The sequence below is a fragment of the Protopterus annectens genome, chromosome 2.part1 (genome assembly GCF_019279795.1).
Source record: "Protopterus annectens isolate FY-2018-M chromosome 2.part1, PAN1.0, whole genome shotgun sequence".
Lineage (NCBI taxonomy): Eukaryota > Metazoa > Chordata > Ceratodontiformes > Protopteridae > Protopterus > Protopterus annectens.
This window is the reverse complement of record NC_056729.1, coordinates 1,496,975,385-1,496,993,660: the sequence shown is the minus strand read 5'-3', so window position 1 is coordinate 1,496,993,660 and position 18,276 is coordinate 1,496,975,385. Positions and strand designations below refer to the sequence as shown.

The following is an 18,276-nucleotide window of genomic DNA, read 5'->3' as shown; positions in this document are numbered from 1 at the left end:
GAATGGGCAGGTTTCAATTTGTAGTATTTTAAAACTTAAAGCATTGGAGAGATGACTTACTTGACTATCTGAATATGAACGAATACATATGGAACTTTTTAAAGATAAACATGTGCATATATATATATATATATATATATATATATATATATATATATATTTTTTTTTTTTTTTTTTTTACTACAGCCCCCCACCACCACACTAAAATCCAACCCTAAAAAATTCTGAAACACTATCAATCAAATACTCCATCCTGGAAACCCTACCTCTCCCAACCCCACCCCAGAAAAGACACCAGAAGAAACCGCCAATATCTTCAACACTTATTTTGTTCAATCTATATCCAAACTCTTTAATTCAAACAGCCCCAATCATACTAACCCCGCTAACCCAGTCTCCCCTACAATAAACCACTCATCCCAACATTTTCTCCCTAAAGCCCATCACCACAACATACATTCGTACCCTTCTCTCCAAACTTAAACCATGCTCTGTATCTGTGGACAACATCCCATTTTACTTTCTCCAGTCAGCTGCTCACTTACTTGCCTATCATATCTCAATCTTAATTAACTGTTTCATCTCTGAAGCCAAGGTACCTTCCATCTGGAAACACTTCTATACCATACCAATACACAAAGGAGGTAACTCCACTGAAATCTCAAACTTTAGGCCTATTGCCATCCTCTTCCCCCTGTTAAAAATCCTTGAAAAATGCATCCATACTCAAGTCATTGAACATCTCACTCAGGAAAACCTACTAACACCTACACAACATGGCTTTTGACCCAAGAATAGTACACACACAGCTCTTCTGTCCTTTATTAATACCATTACCCTGGCCAGAGATAACCACAAATTTGTCTCCTGTCTTTTCCTTGACCTCTCAAAGGCCTTTGACACAGTCTCCCACTCACTACTAATTAACAAGCTATCTAACCTCAACTTCTCCCCTGATACTGTGACATGGTTTGAAAGCTATCTCAAAGACAGATTCCAGTCTGTTAGATGGGAAACAGCCTTATCTTCTCCTCTACAAATAAAAATGGGTATCCCACAAGGATCCATTGTAGGACAATTGCTATTCAATATTGTCACAAATTTACACTACACCTCCTGCCAACTCTCCTCCATTATACAATATGCCAATGACTCTACTGTTTTAACTATAACTAACTCTCACTCAGAACTCTTAACAGCAACCCAGTCATCACTACATTCTGTAGAAACATGGCTCTCCAATAACCAACTCATACTTAACCCTAAAAAAAACAAAACTCCTACTCTTCCTACCTAAATCAGCAAACCACATTAAGACCTCCTTCACCATCCATTCACTCAATAACACCCCAATCATACCTGAATCAAGCTCAAAACTGCTAGGCATTACTATTGATGACCAGCTCAAATTTGATCTCCACATAAACAACTGCATCAGGAAAACCCACCTGAAGATAGGTCTGCTATACAGAAATAACAAATTCCTTACTCTGGAATCACGAACAGCCCTCACCCATGCCTATCTTCCTCCCTGCTTAACATACTGCTCCCAAATTTTTACTAATCTAAACTCCACACTTACTGCTAGACTTCAGACTACATACCACAAAATAGCTAGATTTGCAACCCAACAACCCCACAGATCTCATCACTGTCTCTCACTAAAATACTTAAACTGGCTAGAACTGCCTCAACTCCTCCTCCTCTCTCAGCTCTAAACTATACATGCAATCCTAAATCAGCCATCCTTTTTTTCCAGCCTTACACCCTATCATCTCCCACTATGCTCCCACAAGAAACCTCTTCTCAAGACCTTCTAAAAATCCATATGCCCAAATCTAAAACAGCACAAAATGTATACAGCTACCACCCCTCAATGAAATGGAACAAGCTACCTCTCGAGATTCGAACACAGGCTCATCCCAAAACATTTCAGCTAGCACTAAAAGAACATCTTACCAAAAAGTGGATCTGCCAATGCTCAAACCCTCCTTGAAAACTCTCCATCTCCTCATCAGACTCTCCTTCTACACTTTCCCACTTCATAAACTCCTCTCTGAATAGACTTTTTCCTGCAAATGTTCACAAAATGTATTTGTTTTTGCAACCATACCTTTAATTATTTGTTGAATCACTATATTGTTACTTCTGCTTTATTTTAACTTTTCTAAACCAATTTGCTGTAACTCCACTTGTAAAATATTTGTGATAATCTACAATTCTACTATGTATGTACTGAAGCTTTTCTCCACTAGTTTTTTTTAAACATGTAAATTGCACCATAAGGTTATTAAGTATGTACTGGAGCTTTTCTCCTCGGGCCACTGCTGAAAAAGGGCTTCGGCTCAGCCAGGCATTCCCGGTCAACAAATGTAAAATAAAAATAAATAAATAAATATATCCATATATGGTTACCTATCAAAACATCTACTCTTCATAACATCTAAACTCAAAACATCAAGATGATAACATCTAAACTTCAAAACATCTAAAACTCATAACATCGAATCTCAAAACACTGAAAACTACAAAGCAACTATAAATAAGATCCCACACACTGTTTGCTACGTTTATGCAGGGGGGCAAGCCCCCCAGCACCCCCACACCCCCTCGTAAATTAAATATACTAACTCCAAGGTCACACTACAGTGGACCCCACTGTAGTGCGACCTTGGAGATGGTATATTTAATTTACGGGGGTGTGGGGGGTGCTGGGGGGTGCAGGGGGCTTGCCCCCCCTCATAAACATAGTAAAAACTCTGTGGGATGTTATTTATAGTTGCTTTGTAGTTTTCAATGTTTTGGGATTCGATGTAATGAGTTTTAGATGTTTTGAAGTTTAGATGTTATGGTCTTGATGTTTTGAGTTTAGATGTTATGAAGAGTAGATGTTTTGATAGGTAACTATATATATATATATATATATATATATATATATATATATATATATATTTTTTCAATTTTATGTCGAGTTGCTGTAAAAAATGATTTTTTAATGGCATTTTTAATCATGAATGGAATGGGGGTGTCTTAGTATGCTTTTGTAATGACTGACAGTTTAAAGGGGTGTATATAAAGCTGAAGTTTTGGTGCTGACACTTTTATCTGATTAAGTTTCTTTTTGAATGAAATGAAAGTGCTTATCATTTTTTATGAATAAATAGTGATTTGTACTTGCCAACGTTGCTGTGGATTTATTCAGATATAACATCTGTGTGGAAATACTAAGCTTTGTTTTTGCAGTCTGTTTCTAACAGGAGTGACTGAATCAAACTACTTTCTTTTCATGGAGGCAGCTGGACACTTCCACTTTGTGAATGGGTGTTCTTGGTGTTTGTATTTTGTTTGTTCTACTTTTTTCATTTTGTTGATGTGTAAGAATAACATCTGTGCAGATGTGTACTGATCTGCCAAGTGACACACACACCTCACTGCCTGGACAGGTGCTTCTGTCTTCTACTGCAGCCAACCATGCTTAGTTACTGCTCCTCTGCCACTGGAAAACAAAGGATATACTGTTAAGTATAAAGTAAAATACAGCAGTAGAAAACAAAGGTATTAATAATGTTTATAGTACGTCTGTCTATCTCTCTCTCTCTCTCTCTCTCTCTCAAACTCCTGCTCCCCATTGTTTAAGCAGGTGACTGTAGCAATGCCATCATTACTCACGAGAACAGCTGATACCAAAGGCATCACTCACCAACTATATCAGTTCATGCAAGGCATTCAGTTTTCTCGAAGGGCCACCATCATTGCCCAGAAGGTACTCTCTGAATTACTGTGTAGGAAGAATAGGAGTCTTACATTTCCTTGAGCCTGAAGTAACTATGGTCACTTAATCATGTGCACTCAAGGAGCAAAGTAATATTCCTATATACATGGAAGCATATTTCTAAATCACATGACATGATTCATACAGCTGCACCAGCATTTAGGGAATGTATAGTTGTAATGCTACACTGTAGCAATATGGCGTGCCCACAGTGCTATACTGTGGCCCTAAGGGTATACTCATTCCATATGCAAAAGCATAAAGATCCAGATCATATGCTTCATGTTTACCATGAAGTGCACAACTTGCACTTACATGATTGGATAGCACAGTGTGCACTGGCAGTGATTCACAAAATTAACTAATGGCTTCATTAACACAATTGCCATGCTAACTGGCTTGTGTTAGTATGATATAAAATGTTGGCACCATTTTATGCAATACCATTTACAAGCATATAATATGGAAATAGGGGAAGTTCAATAAAACCTCTGTGGATGTGAACCTCCCCTGACCTACTGAGTAAAAAAAAAAAAACAATGCCTGTGGTGGATGCCAGTGAGAGACATGTCATGGTGTATGTGTAGCTAGGAACCCATGTGGAGATGGTAAGAGTGCCCAGTTTCATAAAAAGCAGACAAAGCCTTACCAATAAATAACATTTGTATAATTTTACATTTAGTATGTTGACCCTCAAGCTCTATCCTTAATTAGAATAAACGTGTGTAAAAAGAAGACCCTTACAACAGTGCTGATGAAGTAGATTGTATTTCTGGAGATAGGAAATAGTATCCCATTATTCAAGTAGAAATGCAAACTGTGTTGCTGTAGTTACAAGTTTAAAACATGATGTGATTAAAATGAAAATATTTTCCTCACTTTTTATATATGTGGTGGCAATGGGAAGAAGGTACGTCTTTTGACAGTACATATCAGTGAAGTGAAGTGAGGAGAAACAATTGAATAAGCCTAGAGGTACAACTCTGCCTAACATGAAAGGGGTGAAACAATCACCATTCACATCTCCAAGAGTGCATGAATCCAAAATAAAACAAGGCATAGTGTTAGAAAGTAAGAAAGATACAAAGCGATGGCTAAGGCTACAGAGAAAAGAACAACATGCACCATTTAAAGACATATGTCAGCATATCCTATGGCAGAACAGCAGGCAAGAGCAGAACAAGTAGAAAGAAGGGTGCTGCAGAGTAAAATATTGCAACTGAAAGTATTGCAACACAGGGGGTACAAGTGTCAATACTCTCTGTAAGTGTTGCAGACCAGGGATTAAAAATGACTAGCAGAACAAAATAGAGGAAATTGGTCACTGAAAAGGTACATAATTAAGTTAAGAATTAATGCATGACCTGAGCAGAATTCTAAACTTCCTGCGAAGTTAAAACAGAAAGCCCTCCAAAATGGAGAATTCTAAGCAGCAGATGAGGATTGAACAAGGCAAACTTATTGATACGACAGACTTCACTAATTCAGTTAAAAAAGAGGAAACAGCATCTTTTCAGAGTTCCAAACCCAATTCAGTCAGTAAAAGACAGAAAGGTCAAATAAGGGAATTCTCAAGGCAAAGATATCTGTAAGTAAGAAAATAAAATTAAAGATAAATCCTTTGCAAAGTGAAAGCACTGTAGAGACGAAAAGAAATTGAGAAGGTGGTGTTCACTCACACTGAAATTGGGTGAACAATGTAAAGAAGGATAAGAAAGCGAGAGAGTGGCATTCACTTACACATAGAAGAACAACCTAGAGAAAATAAAAGAGGGAGTGTTGTGCTCATTCATACCAAGGTAGACTGAAGGTAACCTAAAGAAAGAAAGACAATAGAAAAGCTGATGTATTCTGAGACATAGCCGGCCTTAGGCATAGGCCAACTAGGCGTCCGCCTAGGGCGCTGCTGTAGCAGGGGGGCTTTTCCAGTATTTTTTTGGTGTAGGTAGACCAGGATGGGGGCACCTGGGTGGTGTGGGAGGGGGTGCCATGGAGTCCTTTTGCCTAGGGCACCAGCTGACCTAAGGCCGCTGCTGTTCTGAGATATTAGATAACCTTGATCAGAGCCCTAATAATATTCTTGTTAAGTAAGAATGCAGAAACTTTAAACATAAAATAGAAAGGTCTGTGCAAGGTTATAAAGGAAATGAATAACAAACAGATAAGCAAGGTAGGGATATCATCTGATACTAATGAACAGAGTTGTGAGCTGGCTTTCTTAAGTTAGACACGAATCTCTAGAATCTTTACTGGTAGGAGAGGTGGTAGTGCTGTCTACCTCATGGCAGTCTGACCCTGAGGAAATTCCAGAGTTGGTTGACCTCCAGGCAAGCCAGATAAACTTAAAAATGCACAGTGGGAAGATAACACTTTAAGTGGAACAAGATAGTCTAGTTAGAGCTGTATGTGAAGAGGCTGTACAAAAATGTTTCTACTCAACTTTGAGTTACAAAATTATTTTACAGAGTAAGTAAAAATAGACCAGACGTATATAAAATCAACTATTAGTGCCCCATCCTTTCAGAAACTTAGTGATGAGGTAAGCACATAGTCATGTATTAGGGGGACACGATGCATGGATGTGCATGGATGCAACTAAAGCATGGATTCTAGCAAGATTTTACTGGCCAGAAATAATGACAGAATTTGAGAACTTTTGCACTCGATATTATGCATATCAGAAGATAGTTCCTCATCCAGGCTTCAAAAATCCTTTGACCCCAATACCTACCAAAGAGGTGCCATTTAAATGCATTCCTATGGACATTTTGGGGTCTTTGGAAACATCCAGTAATGGGATTCAATACATTTTTTTTTATTTTGGACTGTGAAGCTAATACCCCGATGTTATACCCCCTTATAAAGCTAATGGTAGATCTATAACAATAGAACTAGTCTGATTATTTTTCAGATCAGGGATTGCTAAGGAAATACTCACTAGTCTGTAGGCTCCTTTTATCTGCAGAATAAATCACTGACTGTGCCAGTATTTTTAAGCAGTTAAAGGAAATATTGTGCTAAGGCCTGTTTTAGAATCTTCACCTATTAACAAGCTTTTTTAATGTATACTGATGCATCAGAGGTAGACTGAGGGGCAATGCTATCACAAGCCGTTGACGAGGAAAACCACTCTAAATGCTTTTTTTTAAGTTATAAGTTAAATACGATAGAAACAACGTATTCCTCTAATGAGAGAGAATGCTTGGAGATCATATGGGCACTTACTTCCCTAAGATATATGTCTTTGACCAACTGTTCACATTGGGGAGGTACTGTGTGCCTGATGTTGTTGAACTGGCAGGAGGTCAGAAAAATGAATCTTTGTAAGTGAGCAGTGCCATTAAATTAATTTAATACAGAGCATGCTAGGGTCCAGAGCCCTAATCAGGGTACAGCAAATAGGGCAGCTGCTCTGGGTGCAAGATGTCAGGTGGTACAATCAGTAGGTGTTGATGGTGCAGAATGCAGTACTAGTATTCATTTATGAATGCCTAACTGCTGATACTGCATTTACTGAAGTGCTCATTTAGTGTGTCTATTCTTTTTAACATAAAGACCTAAAGCCCTTTTTTGCTCTTTAAGCGGGCTGTCAGGGGAGTGGGACACAGAAGCATGCATAAGATTATTGACTGAATGTAATCCATGGTGATTTACCAGAAGCGAGACTAGCAAAAATATGACGCAAAATCAGAGGCATTTTGAAAAATTCTGGACATTTATTAATTTAGGTAAAGCATTTTTGCCTCGTCAATCTGTTGGGGGAGGGAGACTAGGAATAAAACTGTTAAATCCTTTGGTGAAGTACTTCTTCTTCTTTCCCAGTCAGGGGTCGCCACAGCGGATCATCTGTCCGCTCAAGATTGGCAGTGGAGTTTTACAGTGTCGAGTTGCCAGCCCGGTGCCCAACCTTCAACAGAAGGCACACACACACTCACACCTAGGGCCAATTTAGTGTGTCCAATCCACCTACTGCATGTCTTTGGGATGTGGGAGGAAACCAGAACACCTGGTGGAAACCCATGCGACCACAGGGAGGACATGCACACTCCGCACAGAAGGCACCCTAGCTGAGAATCGAACCAGAGAACCTCTTGCTGTGAGGTGGCAACACTAACCGCTGCACCACTGTGGCCACCCCCTTTGGTGAAGTACAAGGACTTAAAATCAGTGACAAATTACTCTAATTCACATAAAAAGTTAGTAAAACAACAGGTTTTTCATCAATATGCATTTTCTGAACAACAAGAAGGATGAAACTGTAATGGCTGGCATTATTGACTTACTGTAATCCTTAATAATAACTTACCAGATGAAGGAACAGGGCAAAAATGTGAGACAAAATTCAGATAAAGACACCTTTCTCAAAAAAAAAAAAAATAAAAAATATCTCAAACTATTATTAGAACACTCCTGTTTCAGCTTAAGAAATGAAACCTGTTCCAAAAGCAATATAACTGTTTATATAGTAAAATAATATAGTAACTGTATTCAATTTATTTTAGCATTTCGGAAATAAGATAATAAAAATTAAAAAAATACTACTGTATATTTTAGATTTATCTCTATCTGACTTTGAAAGAACATTTCTAAATAAGATCTGCAGAATTACATTTCTTCACCAGCAGGAGCAATGCCTGTCTAGAAGCAGCTGTCTACCTGCCACTCTCCAGATTCACGAGAACTCCTGTACAGTGATTTACAAACTTAGGATCACAGGGTCATAGGAAGTTACTAGGCTATTGGCCCTGATGCCCTTACAAGCCTAGTCAAGAATTTAGCCCATGTTCCAACAAGTCAGCACCCTATGCCACTGTCCAGCAGGGATATAGGTGGAATCCCAGGGGTGTATTTTCTGTTCCCCATCCAGTTATCCAGGTTGCGCTTAAAAAGGTTTAATGAGGTTTAACTCCTGAATATCGGCTACTGTTCTACAATAACTTGTACTCTCTCCCATTTGCAAGGATATTGTGCTACTCTTCTGCCTTCCTTTTACTTACCATTCCATTTCACAGATTTACTAATGACAGCAAAGTCCTCATTATCAGTGGCAAATAATTCTGGCATAGCACCCCATACAACATCAGGTCTCAGATTTTCCTCTCATTTTTTCTCTCTGCCAAGAACATACTTAAAGACAGTCCTTCTAAAGTAGCAGGTAAGAGAATAAGTTAAACGTTAAATAAGTTAAAGTTAAATACGCTTCATCTACTCATCTTAGGTTTGATCCCCTTACTCTCCATTTCCATATTGTGTGAATTGAATAAAACATTTAAACAACCTGCACTACTGTGAAGCCCTTTATGAGGTGCTTGTTGCTAATGCAACAGCTTAGTGAAATATCATTTAAAATGCTGTAGATTTAGAATTGTTGTAAGCCTTTACACTATGCCTCTGACAGAACTGTGTTTTATAACAATTTCTTTTTTTTTGGGGGGGGGGGGTTACATCCCAATTGTTATTTTAATGGTATTCCTTTTTTTAACTAGATAAACCTAATAGGCCAAGTGAGTCTTTTTAGAGGAGAGCAGGGAACAGTCTAGTTAAACGACTTACTTAGAGTTACAAGGTTAATGCAGACTGGGGGACATGAACCTAGGACTACTGGATGAAACTCACATTACTCATAGCCTTTATTCCTAAATCAGTCCTAAAGGAATGAATGAATGAATGAATAAAGAAAGAAAGAAATATATTTATACATAAATATCCCTTATTTGGCAGTACAATGCTTACTTTATAGTATGGGTCACTAGTTTTAGGCAGTTGGCAAATTGGTACTCATTGGGTTGCCAGATGTATATATCCATCAGATATCTGATATGACTAGTTTGCCACAAAACAGACACTCCTGTAATATTGGATAATTTACAATGTTAATGTTTTCATTGCTTTGTGTTTTGTTAACAGCACAAGGCTGTACACTCTACTCCGAAGTGCAAATAGTGCCAAGTGCCAGCAAACAAAACATCATAGCTCTCAACCTTCCATCTCCAAAATGAGGAACACTCCCCTTCATAATGTGGAACAAATGGGCAAAATGTGGAACACATACTAATGACTTACTAACAACTTCAACTAGCAAGGTCATATGATGGTTAAAATATGCTGGTTTTACTTATAAAGAAGATCCTTTAATGAATTAATATGATTAATTTATATTTACCATGGATTTCACTTTTAAAAATTCCTAACACTGAATGTGTGACAGACTCTTTCAATGTGGAACTTTGAGGAACTTCGAGGAACATGGACTTTTAAGACCCCAAATGAGGTACGTTCCTCGTAACTTGAGAAGAATTCAAAACATTAGTTTTAACCCTGCATCCTAAACTAAGGGACCACAAATTAAAAAATCACGAACGGCTACCCTAAACAGACCAAACACACTTAATGATTCCCTCAGCTAATGAAAGTGAGTCATGGGTTGAAATATTTTCTGGATTGTAGGCACGGTTAGAATTGTCAATTGTGTTTAATATGTATGTTTGCTTTAATTAACCTGTGTTGTCGTAAAGTCCGTATTTTAGGAGTGCTGAAAAATGTTGAGGGGAAAAAACAAATGAGCTTACTAAAATTAGTGGTAGTGGTTTGCCATTCAGTTTGTAGTTTTTAGATCTTGTATAAGTGACCCGTGCAACTTATAAAAATAGACGCCCTTGTTTTTTTTTTCTTAATTACTTTGCTTGGTGAGTTGCATTATTTTATGTAGAGTTCATTTTATATGCACACAATACTTTTTTTCTGATAAGACATACAGTAGTTGTGCAATTCTGTTACCAGTCATTTGAGGTACTTTCGATGGGAGAGTTCGAGACTCTACGGAAGCAAAATAACCTGAATACAACATAGCATATAATTACTGACTGCTGTCATCACCTCTGGGCTGTATACAGGCGGAGCAGTCTAGCTTCAGACGTGCGCACCTTGCACATTGACCATATGCTGTTTCAGTTTCACAGACGCTTCCAGAAGTTCTGAATGTGCACCAGAAAGAGTACTATATCCTAATCCGATTACATATTTAAAGAAGCGAACAAAGGGGTTCCCAGAAGTAAGTGGCCATTTCTGCACTGCTCACCAATCCCACATCAGCAGGGTGGAACAACCTTGTTCCCGCTCCTGAGAGCCGCAAAGGCGCCAAGACTGTACTCCGGCCTCATTCATCATCATCATCTGTAATAGACTTCTCATTTGGTCACAGTACTAAATTCTACATAACAAACAGAAACAGCAGCGTGTCCCATTGACACATCAGAGACGCGGAAGGGCAGAAACCCAAAGCTTTGGTGATTTTCAGAAAGGAAACAGTTAACCCAAAAGAGGCATTCGAATCATAACTTACTGCTACACCGGGATCTCTGCTGTGGGCTGCTATAACAAGTGTGAGCCTCAGCAGCTGGCACAGCTGCCACTTTCACATCTCGGTGGCAATAAAACAGGATAAGGTAGAGGCAGGTAGTCGATCAATCCCGGGCTGCTGTGATGTACAGAATACCAACAGGTCTCAGTATCAGAAAGATCGAATCCCTCCCACTCTTACCCAGGACCGGTCATCACCCAAACTATTAGGAAGCATTTAGTAACCCATTTAATCTGTAGTGGTGTCCAGTAACGTGATCTAGTTTATTAGCCCAGTGATCAAATCCTGCCTTAGGATGTTGAATCGTGCCTTTGTATACTGCGGATAGGGAGAAACAGCTAATGGAGTTTGATTCCGGCCACTGAGCTCTAGAACAGTCAGCATTTAATACTACAGAGTGCAAGACAGCGTCGGAAACTGTTACTAACCCCGAGATACACTTTTTTTCACTTGCAGTCGGCCGCACAGCCCATCAGTGGTGTGGTTCTCTTAATACTGGGATTGCAGATACGGGACATCAGTGAGAGGCTGTCCGAAACAGAAGAAGCTTGACAAGGACCAGGGGTTTGACCGTTAGGTAAGGGATCGGCACTATTAGATTTATTTTTCGTTAGTAGTCTTCTCGCTGCCAAGTTAAAATAAAACTAAATAACAGGCATTCCAGCTGTGAACATGTAATCCAATTGCAAAAGTGGATTTGTTTTAGTACTACAAAGATAACTAAGAAATACAAGTGTCGTTTATATCGTTTGTTGTGTACTTGTTAGTGGAGCGCTTTAATCGAAAATTCTATGCTCTTTCATGGTTTCAGTTTCTTGACTTTTTCTGTTGCTCACAAAAGGTAAAATGTGCTTTTCTAGACCGATTTTCTACGTCCAAACCCTTTTACACTTTTAATCACCCTCTTTTTTTCACACACTTTATACTCTTGTTTTAATGTTTCATTATATCAGGGCTTCAAGTTTAAAACGTGGCATGTTTTGTGCATTCTTGTGCTCCTTTGTTTGCACCTTCATTCCCATTAATAAGTTTGATAGACGTAATTTGCACGGACACGCACTTAAATAAAAAAATGGCTGACAGTTTTTTGGAATACTGTACTGTTATTATTTATTTATTTATTAATAAATGAAATACAGTATGAGCAAACCTCTCATCCTGTCAGCACAAGACATTTCTACAAAGCCAGAAATAATGGGGGGATAAAGGCCCAAAAATCGAGACATGTTTTAAATATTGCTTCTATAAACTTAGAAAGTTGCTAGAATGACGGATTTTGCATTGTTATATATTTTCTTAAGGATATGAAGTCTGAAACTCAAATGTCTGTCATTATTTAGTATTCTTTAGTAACTTCAGACCTCAATGATTTGCCAGAAAATCACAAATTTTATGAGGCGCAGACCAAAAATATGAGGCAAAAATCTGGACATTCTTTGAAAATCTGGACAGTTGAGGTATGAGAGTAGTACTATTTCTGTGAAATGTATTTTTAAATTTATCTTTTGCTAGCTCTGTCAAGATATACTGTTCATGTTTGGTGCTATAATTCTTGTAAAGTGTTGAATTCTGATTATTACCTTCACCCAGCATGGAAAAGTAATGCAAACTAAAACCATGTTTAACTAAACATGGAACAAGTTTGAAAAACGTTAAGATTGGATATCAGTGCATGGACATCTAGGTGTAAGCAAGTAAAATTTCAGTAATGTAATATCTGCTATATAAATTATCATTTTTAGAGTGTGGTTGAAATGTCTTCACAGATGCCTTGTTAGCAAAGAGACTTTATTTCTGACTAAGTATAATAGTAATATATTGATCAGAGTGATTGTAGCACTAGCAAAACTCTATCTTGAAATGAGAGCTCTGCTTTGAAACATAAATTCAGGTATTTTAAAAGAACTATAGTTTAGATATGGATCACAGTGCTAGTATTCTTGATTTACTGGACTGCAAAATATTTCTGTTTTTTTGTTTTGTTTTATTTATGTTGTATTCGGATCCATCTTGAACTGAATTCGTATGTTCACTATAATCAGCTTAAAAATAATATTACGCTTGCTTACAAATAATTCTACAACTTTGAAATCCATGTAATCAAAAGTTACTTAATTTAAAAAAAAATGTTTATTAGTTCTAAAACTTTGAAATCTACATATTAAGAAGTTGCTTAATTTTAAAATGTTTAACTTTATCAAATTTCTGTTGTTAAATAATGCTATACTAACTGTTGTATGTAGATGAACATTGGATTGTCCCTTTGCTGTGCTCATAACTACTGTCTATGACTTTCATGTATATTATCTTACTAACTGTAGTGAGATCAGAAAAGCATCAGGCTAGTTGGAAACAGTAGCAAGTTCAACAGATGAAATAGTGATCTGCTACATAAAATTAGAAAAATAAAAAAATCTTTAAATATATATTAAGAAAACTTTGCCTGCTAATTTTCAAAGTTCCTTAGGAACTTTGGATATGTCAAACATGTTACAACTCTCCTTGTAATGTTTCCATTTGTTTTGTATAATACATATATTTAGTTCATTTTGTTTTATTTATTTTAACTGCATGTGACTCCTATCTCCACTAGGCACAAATGTCTTTTTAGTGGTGACCAGAGAGTAATAGTCTTGGTAAGTCAGTATGGAAGTGAAGAATTAGAGTTCAAACCCAGGACTACAGAATGAAATGTTGTAGACAATTTACATGTAACTCTGTGTTATATCGACAGCCTGCTGTAATATAAAATACTCCATTATAAAGTACTTCAGAAATGTGGAGTTGTGGTCATTTATTTGCGCAAATATTGAGAAAAGGGTAAGAATTTGTTCAAACCACTCCATCAGTAGTTTAAGCATGCTGAATGTGGAGAAGCATGCCTTTTTGAACTACTTACCATGAATTGCTCCATAAAGGCAGGTAATGCAGTGATTAAAATCCTGAGATAGAAGTTAGGAAAAAGTACACATAGGCACTCTGTGGAGCAAAGAACTGCAGGTCTTGGGAATAACATGTCACAAACTGCCAAGTATTCAAAAAGTTTATTAGCAGCTAAAGTGCAGAAACTGAGAATAATTTGCAGGAAGGAAGAACAGATAAAAGTGGTCAAAAAATGAACAAGAACCGGAAATGATGGGTGACATGGGAGCCCACTGATGTACCCAGATGGAAGAAGAAGAAGCAGTATAAGAAGGATAGGATGGACTTAAGTGAGGTAGAGCTGAGTGCTACTGCAGAGGTACAGAACAGAACTCTTACAACTGCTGCATGCTGCAGAAAGTTGGGGATAACTTGGAATTAGATCATACCAAAGTGGCAATGGTAGGTGATAGTATTGTGGAAGTTCTAAGTTTGCAGAAGGGCAGGAGGAGATCAGGGTAAATTAGTAAGTAATGCAGTACAAGTGGGACTATTGCAAATGAGGTGAGAAAGTAGCATAGACATTAGTGAAGTCAAAGTTCAGATGGAGCTGAGATGGTGATTTTCAGGTGTACCAGCCCTATGTACGATTTGTATGCACTCCATAGCATGGAAGGCGGTGCTTCCACACCCCTCTTACTTAAATAAACTATATCTAGGTGATAGACTAGATGAGATAGGCATGTGGGAAATAAAAAAGTTTATTATGGTGAACAAAACAGGTAGATGAAGAGGAGATGCCACAACATGAACCCAGATTTACACACACCTATAGATTCAACAGCATCATGGCATTCTGTAATATTGCAGACTGTCTAGGTTCTAGGGGATGCAGGGTACATGGCACAGTATGGTGACTCAGTGTTTTAAGATTTCTTTCTGCCTTCAAGATTAAGGGCAACTGAAGAACATCTCCTCTGTGAGTGGCATTAATGAGAATAATAAAAGCAGATTTACATTTCCAGTCAAAACTGACAGCTGAAAATGGAAAAGCACTGAAAAGGTGTTTAGGGCTCCCTGCACTCCCCAACATGGAAGACTGTGCTCCCATACCCCTCTTACTTAAATGTACTAACTCTGAGATAGTTGCAGTGTCTGGGAGAAAGGAGAAATCCTTGAGATACTGCTGACTCAATCTTTGAATACGAAACAAGAAAAACACGGTGATCTCACATGTAGAATGTCATCCACTAATGTGTTGCATTTAAGCCTGGCACCTGGTTCATTCTTCACACACAGACATTGTCTGTGCAGAGTCTGCATTCTGTTCTTATATATGCATGGGTTTTATCTAGATACTGTAGTTTCTTCTCATCTTGAAAAAACATACTAGTTGAATGAGTTACCCAAAAATATAGCATTTACCCCTTTCCCTGTGGCTCAAAATATGGCAGAAAATACTCAAGTAAGAAAAAAACAGTTCACTTACCTATTAAATAAAAGATAATTTCTGTGTATATCTGTACAGTGTTAATGAAGCACATGCATTCATTGATAGGTCCACTTCTGTGAGAAATACTGACAAAACAGGCTTCCACGTAAATGTTAGTAATTTATTTAATTAGAAGGAATGACACAGAAAAAAAGTTTTGAGTGGTAAAGTAGGTCTGCACTTTAGTGGACTGTAGGTAGGATTAATTCAAATGGTATGTAGGGGCAGTATACTTGTAAGTACACAGAAATAGACAACACCTGGTTTAGGAAATTCAGAGCACTCGGACTGCAGTTTACATATGTCACTCAGCACCTGGTCTATCAATGAGCCTTTCCATATAACCAGGACTGCTATTACATTTCAACAATAGCTGTATTCAAACTGGGCTGTGCCTGAAATCCCGGTCTGAGCCTGAAATTGGTCAATATGGATCAGTGCACTACCTTGTTAAACAAATATAAATAAATAAATATTTAACAGAGCAAAGGGATTTGTGCCTTGGCAGTGCACCTATTTGAAGCCCTTCTCCACTGTTTATTAGCGATTATTTAATTCCTTAAAGACAACTAATAATAGTTTGATAGTTTATTGAGATTGACGGTAGACAGCTCGTAGACTGTCAAACTCTTCAATTCGATGACAACTTGTAAGTTAACATTTTTTCAAAGGTTTTTCACCCTCATTCACTGCAGCTTTACCACCAGTGATACTGTGTACCAGGGACCATCATTTAACACAGTGTTACTGTACAGTTGTATTACTCTGCCAAAAGACTATATGACTCACAAGCATGACACAGAAGAGTGCTCAGCAGCTTTCACTGCCAGTGTACCTGTATTCAAACTACAAAGGAAATCAACAAACATACAACCAAATACTGACATGGCCACCCGCAGAGATGTGCACATATTGCTCTGTAAAAACGTGTATATATAGTGGCATTCTTATACATGGCCATGCACAAATGAGAAATGTACACCAGAATGCACTAAAATTATTGCCATAAAGTGCTACTTGTGGGACATATTTACTCAAGAGTTGCCTTGCTTAGTAAATGTGGACTGTAACTTCCTTTGGGTGAGACCAACAGACATTTGAAATACAGCATGAGAGAGGTGTACTCATAGGGAAAGCAATGTAAATGGTGGCTAGTATAGAAGAATAGGTAATGAACTGAAAGGAGGGTGGGAGATTAAAAATTGCAATTATGTTGCCCATTTCTGAGAACAAAGGAAATTCAATAGTGTGTCATATGTTCTGAATATATGCAAGCATGTGTGTTTCTGTATGCATAAACACACACATACACACACACACTTGTATTAGTGTTAGTATGAGTGTGTTCTGTATGACTCCTACCTCCAGGGTCTGACCACATTTAATACCATGGCACATGTTACCATGCTGTGTATGCCTGACAAATCCCTGTTGCATAAAATGCAAATTGTGTATACTTGTTAATAAGTAACACACTTCACAGCAGTCTTTGCAACCCTTTTGTAACTTATAAGGCTTCTCCCAACTTGTGCCTACATATAGTGGACAGTCTGCTGATGCCATGTCTCATCTGTTAAGTTGTTTATTAAACACCCAAAGTGGAACTGATATACAACACACACAGCTGTACATTCATATCTTATATTTACATTTTTCCAAGCACCGACTGCCTTATTAATATGCAGAGTGCACACCCTTTTACATTTAGCAGCCCTCCTTTTGCGTTAGTAATCCCTGGCTTCACAAACAATTTGCTCTTTCTTCCCTCTCCCAAACACACACACACACACACACACACACAGAAACAGTTTCCTGTTTCTACAAATTTTGTTAGCCAGTGGTCTTGACTCTCTGCTTGGAGATCTGATAAGTAAATACCAAAAAGCAGAGATCCCAGCACCAAGCTCTGTGGACACTGCTGGTCACTTTTGTTCTTTCTGACTCACTGTGTGGGTTGATCTTTTATATATGCGAGTTCCTATCATTTGATTGAATGCTCATTTGACTGAATCCAGAATGGTTGAAATCAATTGACAAAAAGACTTATTTGACTGACTCACAATTGATAGAAATGTGTAGATGTGTATAGGCAGTATAGGATGGTATCATTTCTGATAACTGGAGTTATTGAAGTGAGCCTAGAAGAGTATGTGTGGATTGGCAATGGTCACTGATGATTGTGTTAGTGCACAGCACTGATTTACTGTATCGTGTTTTTTTCCTTTTCTCAATAGTGTGACTGAGAGTTAGTATATATAAGTAAGGGGGCTGTGGGGGGGGAGGGTGAGAATGTATGTGTTGTGTAGATTGTCTTCTATCAATTGTGATTCAGTGAAATTAATTTTAAGTCATTTATGGTCAGTATTTTGGAATTCATTTGAATGGGCTCTCAGTCAAATGACATGAATGTATATCTGTATCTCTCTCTCTCTTTATATATATATATATATATATATATATATATATATATATATACATACATGTATGTATGTGGCTCCTCTTCAGATGAGCGAACTCTCATTTGAACGAAACCCATATAACTGAGACAGGAAAGATCAGTTTTATGAGAGGTACATCAAAACTATGAGGTAAAAATGTATACAGCTGAGAAATATGAAGCAGCCTTACAGAAAAAAAAGATGAAGAAATAAAATACCTTAAAAAGTCTTGTATTGATCAGCTAGAAACAATCCAACCAGCACCACACAGCTACTATAACTGTCTGACTGTAATAGTTTGTTGAATTTTCCCTCCAAGTTCCAACTGCCATACAGAAAACATCAGCGCTGT

The 18,276-nt window shown here is 37.8% G+C and overlaps 1 protein-coding gene across 5 annotated transcripts in view; it reads left to right on the top strand.

Moving 5' to 3' along the window:
* Window positions 1-10,815: 10,815 nt before the first annotated feature.
* Window positions 10,816-18,276, top strand: part of TP73 (tumor protein p73) — a 1,605,115-nt gene continuing 1,597,654 nt past the window's right edge. For 2 of the 5 annotated variants that reach the window (XM_044062958.1, XM_044062962.1), the window contains exon 1: window positions 10,817-11,709. The gene's annotated coding sequence lies outside the window, so the exon portion shown is untranslated. Of the gene's footprint in view, window positions 11,710-18,276 lie in introns of all 5 variants that reach the window. The other 3 variants (XM_044062960.1, XM_044062959.1, XM_044062957.1) reach the window with 2 other exon arrangements.